We start from the raw sequence: 13,493 nt of genomic DNA, 5'->3' as shown, positions 1-13,493 counted from the left end.
GGATGTTTCACCCCCAGCATTTCGCTCCCGGATGTTTCACCCCCGGATGTTTTGCCCCCAGATGTTTCGCCCCCAGCACTTCATCCCTGGATGTTTTGCAATTTGCTCCTGGATCTTTTGCATCTGGGAAAGACCTGCCTGAACTGAACATTGGCAGGTTTGCTTATCACTAATAATGCACCATATGAGTCTAAGATATAGAATTCTGATCAAATTAGTTTTTTTTATTCTCAAACTTTGTTTTCTAGATGAGTAATTTTACAAACAGACAGGAAAATAGTAGGATTTCATTGGTTACTAAGGAGGTCGTGCCCCCTTGGGAGCAGAACGGATCCTGGCTCCCTATGATACATTCAGGGCTGCTTGTTCACAGCCCTCTGCAAAGCTCTCCTTCACCCTCCGCTCATGTGCTCTGTCCTGGACAAGAGGAGGGCTCCCCCCTGCCTGTGTAAAGCCGTTACAGGACAGAACACATGGGGGGGGCTTTGCAGAGGGCTGTAAACCAGCAACCCTTTATACATCATAGGGAAAATATTGTTAGCTGCATGCTCCTGTGCAGCCACGCCCTCTAGAATCCATCCACAAGTACTGCTACTAAGGAGAAACAACCTCCTTAGCAACCACTGAAATCCTGCAGCACATGGAGCTTTAACTTGGATGAGACTTTTCACACAGAAGTGAAGCTGCTGGAAGGTCTCCTTTGGAAATGAATATCATGGGCACAGGTACTATAACATAACATGTTTTTTGTAGAGTTATGCTTTAACTGTATATATCAAAACTGTTTTAACAAGAAACATAAAAAGGTATAGAGAGGAAGGATTAGAGAAAAAGAGAAAATACAAATTACAGGTTATAATGCTTGAATTATTTTACAGCTAAAAACACTGCTCTCAAAACATACAATATGTGACCATGAACTAAAAATCAAAGCTGTAGGCAATGCCTCTCAGATAATCCATCAAGCTTCTATTATTGAAATCTTGCACGATATGTTTAACCCTTGCTGAAATTGCAGCATACTTTTTGTTTCTTGTAGCGATGGGATTTCCTGCTATTATCTGAATAATTTCAAAACTATGGAGCTCTTGCTGATGTTTCAGACAGTTAATGAACCGGTATATATTTTGGAAAAGAGTACCACATGTTTCTCGAAAGCTACGGTGCCATCCTTCGACATCATTATTTGTTCGCTGTTGATCATTCAATGTTCGTTCATACACATTCCAGAATTGAACTGGAAACAAAGGTGCTTGACGTCCTCTGCGATTCATTCGACCGATATAGCTGTCTTCAAAATAGTTGGCAATAGGTATTGCTTCTTGTGGAAAGTCAGGATCTTCCACCAATTCTTCAAATGATTGCACAACATTCTGTGGTGGTAGAAAGGCCAGGGCAGGTATCATGCGTATCCAACGGGCAAATTCATGGTCACCTTGGTATTGCATCTTGAGTCCTTCATTTTGATCTTTACGCCAAACCGACTGTGATAGGTGGAAAAAGCAACCAGTCTTCACAAGGTTCGGGAATTCACTTTCAAATGCCTGTATTGCAGCTAGTTCAAAATCCAACATCAGGTTGTCTGGCTGCAGTCCAGGCTGCAAGTTCTTCAGCTCTTGCAGCAACCTCTGGTATGTAGAACGGCTCCTGTCTGTCAGCAAGGTGTACACTACAGGAACAACAAGGCCGCTGTGGACTACATGGATTGTGTAAAGTTGCTTAAACAAGGCTGGTGTAGTGAAAAACATGCCATCAGCAAACCACTCTTTACTTTGTGCCAGTAGATGGAGATTGTCTCTTGTTCCAAATATCAACATACGGCTGTGTCCATTTCCTAATTTAAAATGAAAGTATTAGTAGAGGAAATAACAGAAAAAGTGTAACAAGCAGCAGACAGAGTTTTGGGATAAATTCACAAAAAAAATATCCTAATCAGAAGCCTCTGTTCATATCTCACATTAAATACTCACATTTTGCTCCAGATTTTCTGATTTCATAATAAAAAAACTGAAGCAAAATCTAGTGTGAAGGGGCCAACCAATAGTTCTTTACAACATATATTGTCCCAGTGAGAAATTATATATTTTTGTTTAAAATTAAAATTACTTCCAAACTTGAAATGGGTCACAATTTTAGGGTACCTTTAGACCCTTCAACTAGACGGCCGTTCAGCACGGCCGATCGCCGCCATGCTGAATGGCCGTCTAGTTGACAGCCGCATCCAGACGCGGCGTGCGGCTGGACGTCTGAATGAATGACTGGGCGGGCCGCCTGCCTGAATGGGGCATTCCATTCAGGCGGATGGGCGCGCTAGTCGTCGGGTGGGCAGCGCGGACGTTCGTGACGTCCGCGCTGCCTATGCTGTCTCATTGAGAGGATTGTGCAGGATGCAAAAAACGCCAGTAAAATCACCAGTGTGCTTTTGGCCTAAGGCATAACTGAATGGTCCATTAGGCTGGGGTCATATGCAGCATTAATGTGTAAATCCCATCCACATGCTGATGAAAAAATTTTGTTTACAAAAAAAAAAACATGCAGTGCAGCATGTCAATGTATGCTGCCATTTTACAAACAAAATTCCAACCATTCAGACAAGGGGCTGAAATCCTGCACTAAAACCTGCACCTAAATCCATAGAGTTAAGTGAAGATTTTGATACAGAATTAGGGTACCACAATAGTGGCCACAATTGCAGGCACAAATAGATTCCTGTGGGATCTGCAATTGCTACCACAATTACAGCCGCTGCGGAGATGCCGCTCCGCAATCCCCTTCCGTCAGTGGGCACGAGGCCTTAGGCTTTATCCAGACAAGCTGGATTTACAGGCGCATTCCGTGCTGTGTTTCCTGCCTGAAACCCGCCATTTCATGTCTATGGTGCGGGTTACGGGCGGATTCCGGCCAGGGCCGGAAAACTCCCCACCGGAAAATAGCTTCAAAGCTATTTTCCGGCGGATCCCGGAAGGAATGGGAATGGGCAAGAGGGAAACCTCCCGAAAAATGCCTGCAAACCACACCAAATACGCTAGGTTTAGGCCATAGCAGGGCATGGCCACGCCCATAGCAGAGCTTGGCCACGTCCCCTATTTGCAGAAGTGTTTTGCCAAAGCGCTTGCAAAGTGCTTAAAAAGTGCTTGGAAGCAGCAGGCAAAACGCATCTGCAAATCCTGGCGTATCTCACCTGAGCTCCGGAGTTCAGCTCGACCTGTCCACGGATCTGCAGGACTGAACTACGAGAGCCGAGGAATCAGCCGGCGATGGCAGTTCAGCCCGTGCATGCCGCAGACAGGCGAGGCTGAACTCCGGGGCAGCATCCAGGACAGGTATGGCCAGTACAATGCTGCATATTTGGAATTAGTGTTGGCCGGTCCGATCACTGAAGATCGTAATTTATTATGATTTTCAGGCTGATCGTTATTTTAAATTACGATCCGATTTGTAGCCAGATCATGATGATGATCTGAATTAGAAATCGGAATCCTCCGTAATCTGAAAACACTGTCCGGGCATACACGCCCAAACAGTGTGCGTAAATATATATATATATATATATATATATATATATATATATATACAGTGGGGCAAAAAAGTATTTAGTCAGTCAGCAATAGTGCAAGTTCCACCACTTAAAAAGATGAGAGGCGTCTGTAATTTACATCATAGGTAGACCTCAACTATGGGAGACAAACTGAGAAAAAAAAATCCAGAAAATCACATTGTCTGTTTTTTTTCATTTTATTTGCATATTATGGTGGAAAATAAGTATTTGGTCAGAAACAAAATTTCATCTCAATACTTTGTGATATATCCTTTGTTGGCAATGACAGAGGTCAAACGTTTTCTGTAAGTCTTCACAAGGTTGCCACACACTGTTGTTGGTATGTTGGCCCATTCCTCCATGCAGATCTCCTCTAGAGCAGTGATGTTTTTGGCTTTTCGCTTGGCAACACGGACTTTCAACTCTCTCCAAAGGTTTTCTATAGGGTTGAGATCTGGAGACTGGCTAGGCCACTCCAGGACCTTGAAATGCTTCTTACGAAGCCACTCCTTCGTTGCCCTGGCGGTGTGCTTTGGATCATTGTCATGTTGAAAGACCCAGCCACGTTTCATCTTCAATGCCCTTGCTGATGGAAGGAGGTTTGCACTCAAAATCTCACGATACATGGCCCCATTCATTCTTTCATGTACCCGGATCAGTCGTCCTGGCCCCTTTGCAGAGAAACAGCCCCAAAGCATGATGTTTCCACCACCATTCTTTACAGTAGGTATGGTGTTTGATGGATGCAACTCAGTATTCTTTTTCCTCCAAACACGACAAGTTGTGTTTCTACCAAACAGTTCCAGTTTGGTTTCATCAGACCATAGGACATTCTCCCAAAACTCCTCTGGATCATCCAAATGCTCTCTAGCAAACTTCAGACGGGCCCGGACATGTACAGGCTTAAGCAGTGGGACACGTCTGGCACTGCAGGATCTGAGTCCATGGTGGCGTAGTGTGTTACTTATGGTAGGCCTTGTTACATTGGTCCCAGCTCTCTGCAGTTCATTCACTAGGTCCCCCCGCGTGGTTCTGTGATTTTTGCTCACCGTTCTTGTGATCATTCTGACCCCACGGGGTGGGATTTTGCATGGAGCACCAGATCGAGGGAGATTATCAGTGGTCTTGTATGTCTTCCATTTTCTAATTATTGCTCCCACAGTTGATTTCTTCACTCCAAGCTGGTTGGCTATTGCAGATTCAGTCTTCCCAGCCTGGTGCAGGGCTACAATTTTGTTTCTGGTGTCCTTTGACAGCTCTTTGGTCTTCACCATAGTGGAGTTTGGAGTCAGACTGTTTGAGGGTGTGCACAGGTGTCTTTTTATACTGATAACAAGTTTAAACAGGTGCCATTACTACAGGTAATGAGTGGAGGAAAGAGGAGACTCTTAAAGAAGAAGTTACAGGTCTGTGAGAGCCAGAAATCTTGATTGCTTGTTTCTGACCAAATACTTATTTTCCACCATAATATGCAAATAAAATGAAAAAAAAACAGACAATGTGATTTTCTGGATTTTTTTTTCTCAGTTTCTCTCCCATAGTTGAGGTCTACCAATGATGTAAATTACAGACGCCTCTCATCTTTTTAAGTGGTGGAACTTGCACTATTGCTGACTGACTAAATACTTTTTTGCCCCACTGTATACACACACACACACACACACACTATACGGGTGTACAGCGTGTGTGCATATTTAGCTTTAGTAAATGGCTCCAGGCTGCGCTGTTAAAAAATAAACAAACCCAGTTACTCACCTCTTTCTCCAGTTTCCAGTACTGGCTCCGGCTCCTAGCCCAGCAGTGCAGGGAATCCCGAAATCCGGGCGGCGCATCGCCGCCTCTGTGCCTGCCGTACTATAACTACAGTGGAGAGTGATCCCAGGACCGCTCACTAGACAGTCCTTGGAAAGCACCACATCATGTCACAGAACAGCCCGGCACATGTGCAGAGGTGGAGATGCACAACCCAGAATGCATAGCGTTGGGATTTCGGAATTCCCTGCACCGCCGGAGACAGCGCTGGACACCGGAGAGAGAGTTGAATAACTGGGTTTGTTTATTTTTAACAGCGCAGCTTGGGGCCATTATATATATGCAAGAAAGCTGGAAGAAGAGTGGCGCAGCTGAGATTGTTGCTGAGGACTCAGTGTGCTGCTAGAGCAGGGGTTGGCTTCCGCCCGTACTTAACATGCATCCATGAAGAAAGACCTCCGCGCTGCTGAAGTCCTATACAAATCCTTTATTGCATTTCAAAGTTCCAAAAGTGCCAGACCACCATCACCCACCACAAATATACATATATATATACACACACACACTGTTCGGGCGTACAGTGTGTGTATATATATATATATATATATATATACACACACTCACTGGCCACTTTATTAGGTACACCATGCTAGTAAGGGGTTGGACCCCCTTTTGCCTTCAGAACTGCCTCAATTCTTCGTGGCAGAGATTCAACAAGGTGCTGGAAGCATTCCTCAGAGATTTTGGACCATATTGACATGATGGCATCACACAGTTGGCGCAGATTTGTCGGCTGCACATCCCTGATGCGAATCTCCCGTTCCACCACATCCCAAAGATGCTCTATTGGATTGAGATCTGGTGACTGAGGAGGCCATTTGAGTACAGTAAACTCATTGTCATGTTCAAGAAACCAATCTGAGATGATTCGAGCTTTATGACATGGCGCATTATCCTGCTGAAAGTAGCCATCAGATGTTGGGTACATTGTGGTCATAAAGGGATGGACATGGTCAGCAACAATACTCAGGTAGGCTGTGGCGTTGCAACGATGCTCAATTGGTACCAAGGGGCCCAAAGAGTGCCAAGAAAAAATTCCCCACACCATGACACCACCACCACCAGCCTGAACCGTTGATACAAGGCAGGATGGATCCATGCTTTCATGTTGTTTACGCCAAATTCTGACCCTACCATCCGAATGTCGCAGCAGAAATCGAGACTCATCAGACCAGGCAACGTTTTTCCAATCTTCTACTGTCCAATTTCGATGAGCTTGTGCAAATTTTAGCCTCAGTTTCCTGTTCTTAGCTGAGAGGAGTGGTACCCAGTGTGGTCTTCTGCTGCTGTAGCCCATCTGCCTCAAAGTTCGACGCACTGTGCGTTCAGAGATGCTCTTCTGCCTACCTTGCTTGTAACGGGTGGCAATTTGAGTCACTGTTGCCTTTCTATCAGCTCGAACCAGTATGCCCATTCTCCTCTGACCTCTGGCATCAACAAGGCATTTCCGGCCACAGAACTGCCGCTCACTGGTTTTTTTTTCTTTTTCGGACCATTCTCTGTAAACCCTAGAGATGGTTGTGCGTGAAAATCCCAGTAGATCAGCAGTTTCTGAAATACTCAGACCAGCCCTTCTGGCACCAACAATCATGCCACGTTCAAAGGCACTCAAATCACCTTTCTTCCCCATACTGATGCTCGGTTTGAACTGCAGGAGATTGTCTTGACCATGTCTACATGCCTAAATGCACTGAGTTGCCGCCATGTGATTGGCTGATTAGAAATTAAGTCTTAACACACAGTTGGACAGGTGTACCTAATAAAGTGGCCAGTGAGTGTATATATATATATATATATATATATATACACAGTTGTGGCCAAAAGTATTGACACCCCTGCAATTCTGTCAGATAATACTCAGTTTCTTCCTGAAAATGATTACAAACACAAATTCACAAATTCTTTGGTATTATTATCTTCATTTAATTTGTCTTAAATGAAAAAGCACAAAAAGAATTGTCCTAAAGCCAAATTGGATATAATTCCACACCAAACATAAAAAAGAGGGTGGACAAAAGTATTGGCACTGTTCAAAAAATCATGTGATGCTTCTCTAATTTGTGTAATTAACAGCACCTGTAACTTACCTGTGGCACCTAACAGGTGTTGGCAATAACTAAATCACACTTGCAGCCAGTTGACATGGATTAAAGTTGACTCAACCTCTGTCCTGTGTCCTTGTGTGTACCACATTTAGCATGGAGAAAAGAAAGAAGACCAAAGAACTGTCTGAGGACTTGAGAAATCAAATTGTGAGGAAGCATGAGAAATCTCAAGGCTACAAGTCCATCTCCAAAGACCTGAATGTTCCTGTGTCTACCGTGTGCAGTGTCATCAAGAAGTTTAAAGCCCATGGCACTGTGGCTAACCTCCCTAGATGTGGACGGAAAAGAAAAATTGACAAGAGATTTCAACGCAAGATTGTGCAGATGTTAGCCTGGTTTCACATTTGCGTTTTTTAGCGCTGGAAAAAAACGCATATGTGCGCATGCGTTTTTCCCCTATATTTAACATGGGTGCGCATACCTGCGCGCTTGTAAGCGCATGTATGCGATTTTCATGCGCTGCGTTTTTTTGGGGTGTGCGTTTGTATTTTCCAGACGCAGCATGTTGCATTTTTTGGCCCTGCAAAAAAGCGCATGCGCACATATGCGCACGTTTTGCGCTAAAAATGGCCATTATAGCCTATGGATGCGCATATGTGCGCACTGGCATGCTCATGTATGCGTTTTTTTGCATATGCGTTTTTTTTTTTAACCATGGAATTTAGGGGTTTGGGTTAGAGTTAGGGTTAGTTAAGGGGGTTTAGGGTTAGGGTTAGGGTCAGGGTCAGGGTTAGGGTTGGGGTTTGGGTCAGGGTTAGGGTTAAGTATGGTTTGGTTAAGGGTTAGGGTCAGGGTTAGGGTCAGGATTAGGGTTAAGTATGGTTTTGTTAAGGGTCAGGGTCAGGGTTAGGGTTAGGGTCAGGGTTAGGGTCAGGGTTAGGGTTAAGTATGGTTTTGTTAAGGGTTAGGGTCAGGGTTAGGGTCAGGATTAGGGTTAAGTATGGTTTTGTTAAGGGTTAGGGTCAGGGTTAGGGTTAGGGTTAGGGTCAGGGTTAGGGTCAGGATTAGGGTTAAGTATGGTTTGGTTAAGGGTTAGGGTCAGGGTTAGGGTTAGGGTCAGGGTTAGGGTTAAGTATGGTTTTGTTAAGGGTTAGGGTTAGGGTTAGGGTTAGGGTCAGGGTCAGGGTTAGGGTTAGGGTTAGGGTTAGGGTTAGGGTCAGGGTTAGGGTTAGGGTTAGGGTTAGTTAGGGTTTAGGGTTTGGGTTAGGGTTAAGTATGATTTGGTTAAGAGTTAGGGTCAGGGTTAGGGTTAGGGTTAGGGTCAGGGTTAGGGTTAGGGTCAGGGTTAGGGTTAGTAAAGTCATGGTTTGGGTAGTGTGAGGGGCCACCTAAAAATGTTGGAAAAAAACGCAAACGCGGTAAAAACGCACTAAAAACGCATACAAACGCATAAAAACGCTGCGTTTTTTTCATGCATGCTCATAAAAATGCTTGAAAAAAACGCAGCAGTTGTATGCTTATGTATGCGTTTTTTCAATGCATTTTTTTGCGGGAAAAACGCGCTGCAAAAAAAAGCAAGTGTGAAACTAGCCTTAGATAAAGAACCTCGACTAACATCCAAACAAGTTCAAGCTGCCCTGCAGTCCGAGGGTACAAGAGTGTCAACCCGTACTCTCCGTCAGCATCTGAATGAAAAGGGACTGTATGGTAGGAGACCCAGGAAGACCCCACTTCTTACCCCGAGATATAAAAAAGCCAGGCTGGTGTTTGCCAAAACTTACCTGAAAAAGCCTAAAACGTTTTGGAAGAATGTTCTCTGATCAGATGAGACAAAAGTAGAGCTTTTTGGGCAAAGGCATCAATATAGAGTTTACAGGAGAAAAAAAGAGGCATTCAAAGAAAAGAACACGGTCCCTACTGTCAAACATGGCGGAGGTTCCCTGATGTTTTGGGGTTGCTTTGCTGCCTCTGGCACTGGACTGCTTGACCGTGTGCATGACATTACGAAGTCTGAAGACTACCAACAAATTTTGCAGCATAATGTAGGGCCCAGTGTGAGAAAGCTGGGTCTCCCTTAGAGGTCATGGGTCTTCCAGCAGGACAATGACCCAAAACACACTTCAAAAAGCACTAGAAAATGGTTTGAGAGAAAGCAATGGAGACTTCTAAGGTGGCCAGCAATGAGTCCAGACCTGAATCCCATAGAACGCCTGTGGAGAGATCTAAAAATGGCAGTTTGGAGAAGGCACCCTTCAAATATCAGGGACCTGGAGCAGTTTGCCAAAGAAGAATGGTCTAAAATTCCAGCAGAGCATTGTAAGAAACTCATTGATGGTTACCGGAAGCGGTTGGTCGCAGTTCTTTTGGCTAAAGGTTGTGCAACCAAGTATTAGGCTGAGGGTGCCAATACTTTTGTCTGGCCCTTTTTTGGAGTTTTGCGTGAAATGATCAATGTTTTGCTTTTTGCTTCATTCTCTTTTGTGTTTTTTCATTTAAGACAAATTAAATGAAGATAATAATACCAAAGAATTTGTGTTTGCAATCATTTTCAGGAAGAAACTGAGTATTATCTGACAGAATTGCAGGGGTGTCAAAACTTTTGGCCACAACTGTATATATCTACATCTAGCTCTGGAGATTGGATCTGAATTAATTCCAATCTTTCGGTATGATCAGCCCGATCTGATCCTATCTTTCCAGTGATCGGCCAACACTAGCTGGAATCAGTAGGCCTCACTACATTATATTACCCTCAAAGTTTCCCTTAAAGGCAAAAATCACATAGTATTTTATATCAGCACTAGAGTTGAGCGAAACGGGTCGAAAAATTTCAAAAGTCGCCGACTTTTGGCAAAGTCGGGTTTCATGAAACGAAACCCGACCCTAGGATGAGGTCGGCCACGAGGTCGGCGACTTACGCGCCAAAGTCGCGTTTCAAAAGTTTGTTTTGCGCTCTTTTTCAGCCAATCAGGATCCACGGACACTGTGGGCAACGTGATGACATAGGCAGGGGTCACCACCATCTTTCAGAAGGGCATGCAAGTGATTGGCTTGCTTTGGTGGGCGTCACAGGGGGTATAAAAGGGCGTGCACGCCGACCGCCATCTTACTTCTGCCGATCTCAGTATAGGGAGAGGTTGCTGCTGATTCTGTAGGGAGAGCGTTAGGCGGGGAAGAAGACAAAAAAACTGCTTCTGCTGCTAGCGATTTGGCCTGCACAACACACCAGTCACTGTGTGTGCAGTGCAAGGGGAGGCTATATAGTGGTGTATCAGTGGTGTTGGTTGTTGGGCTGCCTTCTAAGGCTTCCTGACAGGCTGGCATTGCTCTTTACCCACTGCTCCGCAAACTGCTTTTTTAAAAGCAATCCAATCTCCCTTATCCTCTAGTCACTTTGGTCACAGCTGTGCCATCGAGCCTGTCACATAGCGCTCAGATATTCATTGGGCCTCAAACTGCTTTTTTAAAAGCAATACCAATTTTTTTTTTGTCCTGCTGAGAAGAAAAAAAAACTGCTTCTGCTGCTGATAGCAATTTGGCCTGCACAACACACCAGTCACTGTGTGTGCAGTGCAAGGGGAGGCTATATTGTGGTGTATCAGTGGTGTTGGTTGTTGGGCTGCCTTTTAAGGCTTCCTGACAGGCTGGCATTGCTGTTTACCCACTGCTCCGCAAACTGCTTTTTTAAAAGCAATCCAATCTCCCTTATCCTCTAGTCACTTAGGTCACAGCTGTGCCATCGAGCCTGTCACATAGCGCTCAGATATCAGTGGGCCTCACACAATCCAAAAGTGTCCAGTGTCCAAAAGTGTGTGCAGAGATTCAAAATCTCCCTTATCCTCTAGTCACTTAGGTCACAGCTGTGCCATCGAGCCTGTCACATAGCGCTCAGATATCAGTGGGCCTCACACAATCCAAAAGTGTCCAGTGTCCAAAAGTGTGTGCAGAGATTCAAAATCTCACTTATCCTCTAGTCACTTAGGTCACAGCTGTGCCATCGAGCCTGTCACAGCGCTCAGATATCAGTGGGCCTCACACAATCCAAAAGTGTCAAGTGTCCAAAAGTGTGTGCAGAGATTCAAAATCTCACTTATCCTCTAGTCACTTAGGTCACAGCTGTGCCATCGAGCCTGTCACATAGCGCTCAGATATCAGTGGGCCTCACACAATCCAAAAGTGTCCAGTGTCCAAAAGTGTGTGCAGAGATTCAAAATCTCACTTATCCTCTAGTCACTTAGGTCACAGCTGTGCCATCGAGCCTGTCACATAGCGCTCAGATATCAGTGGGCCTCACACAATCCAAAAGTGTCCAGTGTCCAAAAGTGTGTGCAGAGATTCAAAATCTCACTTATCCTCTAGTCACTTAGGTCACAGCTGTGCCATCGAGCCTGTCACATAGCGCTCAGATATCAGTGGGCATCACACAATCCAAAAGTGTCCAGTGTCCAAAAGTGTGTGCAGAGATTCAAAATCTCACTTATCCTCTAGTCACTTAGGTCACAGCTGTGCCATCGAGCCTGTCACATAGCGCTCAGATATCAGTGGGCCTCACACAATCCAAAAGTGTCCAGTGTCCAAAAGTGTGTGCAGAAATTCAAAATCTCACTTATCCTCTAGTCACTTAGGTCACAGCTGTGCCATCGAGCCTGTCACATAGCGCTCAGATATCAGTGGGCCTCACACAATCCAAAAGTGTCCAGTGTCCAAAAGTGTGTGCAGAGATTCAAAATCTCCCTTATCCTCTAGTCACTTAGGTCACAGCTGTGCCATCGAGCCTGTCACATAGCGCTCAGATATCAGTGGGCCTCACACAATCCAAAAGTGTCCAGTGTCCAAAAGTGTGTGCAGAGATTCAAAATCTCCCTTATCCTCTAGTCACTTTTGTCACAGCTGTGCCATCGAGCCTGTCACATAGCGCTCAGATATTCATTGGGCCTCACACAATCCAAAAGTGTCCAGTGTCCAAAAGTGTGTGCAGAGATTCAAAATCTCACTTATCCTCTAGTCACTTAGGTCACAGCGGTGCCGTCGAGCCTGTCACATAGCGCTCAGATATCAGTGGGCCTCACACAATCCAAAAGTGTCCAGTGTCCAAAAGTGTGTGCAGAAATTCAAAATCTCCCCTGTCCTATAGACACCTTGTACCTTGTTTTACATACTATATAGTTTGTTGGATTTTGTCTACATTTCTACCAAAAATGAGGAAGGCTGGTGGAAGAGGCCGTGGAATTGGGCGGGGGTTGGCAGCTGGTAATGATGGTGTTGGTGGTGGATCTGATGGTAGTGGCTAGAGCAAAATAGGACCGAATGCAGGAAGTGTTGAGCCTGCGTCATCGTCTGGCTACATAAGGCCTCGAACGCTTAGTTTTCTAGGAGTTGGCAAACCGCTTTTAAAGCCAGAGCATCAGGAAAAAGTTTTGTCTTACATTGCTGACTCAGCCTCCAGCTCTATCGCCTCCTCTTCTTCAGTTGTAAAAAGTAAAAGCACTGAGTCGTCATTGGAGGCTCATGTTCATGAACCACACCTTTCCTTGTGTCCTTCACCCCAACCAAGATTGAAGGATGACGCAGGCCATACTACTGATTACTCCATGGAGCTGTTTTCACATACCATGCCTGGATTATCAAGTGAAATGGTGAATTACCCAGGCCAAGATGAATCTGACATGGACTGCACTGATGCACAGCCGCTGATGGATGATTCTGCTGGTACATTCACTCAGAGCACTACATTGTCCTCGCAGTGTACAGAGCCAGATTCTGACCCTGATGAGACTCAGGTGCCCCTTCCCGCACACTATACCACCATACACGGTGACACAGAGGAAGGTTCACATGACATAGAAGAGGAGGTGATGGATGACCCAGTTGTTGACCCAGATTGGCATCCATTGGGGGAAGAGGGTGCTGCTTCCAATAGCTCAGATGAGGAGCATCCACAGCAGACATCGACATCGCAACAGCTGTTATCTGGCAGGCCCGGAGCACTCCAAAGACAGGTTCCAAACATCAAAAGAGTTGCTGGACAGCTTGTCCAGAGGGTCAAAAGATCACAGCGTGCTAGGCCGCAAAATGTCTGCCAAAGTAGGAAGAGTGCA

This window comes from Dendrobates tinctorius, unplaced genomic scaffold (assembly GCF_039654945.1).
Source record: "Dendrobates tinctorius isolate UK_male_01 unplaced genomic scaffold, ASM3965494v1 ptg000008l, whole genome shotgun sequence".
Lineage (NCBI taxonomy): Eukaryota > Metazoa > Chordata > Amphibia > Anura > Dendrobatidae > Dendrobates > Dendrobates tinctorius.
This window is presented reverse-complemented; position numbering follows the sequence as displayed.